This window comes from Polistes canadensis, unplaced genomic scaffold (assembly GCF_001313835.1).
Source record: "Polistes canadensis isolate GaletaPanama2010 unplaced genomic scaffold, ASM131383v1 scaffold_127, whole genome shotgun sequence".
Taxonomy (NCBI): Eukaryota; Metazoa; Arthropoda; class Insecta; order Hymenoptera; family Vespidae; genus Polistes; species Polistes canadensis.
Window position 1 is genome coordinate 174692 of NW_014569674.1, and position 557 is coordinate 175248.

Consider the following 557-nt stretch of genomic DNA (forward strand, 5'->3'; position numbering starts at 1 on the left):
GATAATCAAAGATCTAGTGTCCAACTCAAATTATCTATAATTTTCATTTGTTTATTTCATTTCGTCCTGACCCCTAAACATTCTAAACATATTAATATTTACKAATATAATTTASTTTTCRYCAGAATTACAATTTAAATATCAAATTGTATCAAAATTTTACGCATGACGGATATAGCCGTCAAACACACTTAACTGGTTAATGTTCAAATGTAATCCTTTAAATATCTCGAAACAAAAGATATATGATTTAAACCACTTTTATAATTATGGGCACATGTATCTTTTTTATCTCTCCGATATAAAACTGATATTTAACATTATTAAAACTAACGTAAAATGACATCGAAAAGTATATATAATTCTAATGATAAATATTAAAATGAAAAAAAAAATACTATGTGGAACCCTTGAGGACCAATCCTTCTTTATTCTCTGTATCGTTAAGATTTATAAGATAGTATACGTTCATAGTGTTTATGTTTATGTGTGTGTGTATGTGTATGTGTATTAGTAATAAGAGGTAATAACATCAGATCCGCTCAGGTATAAAACAA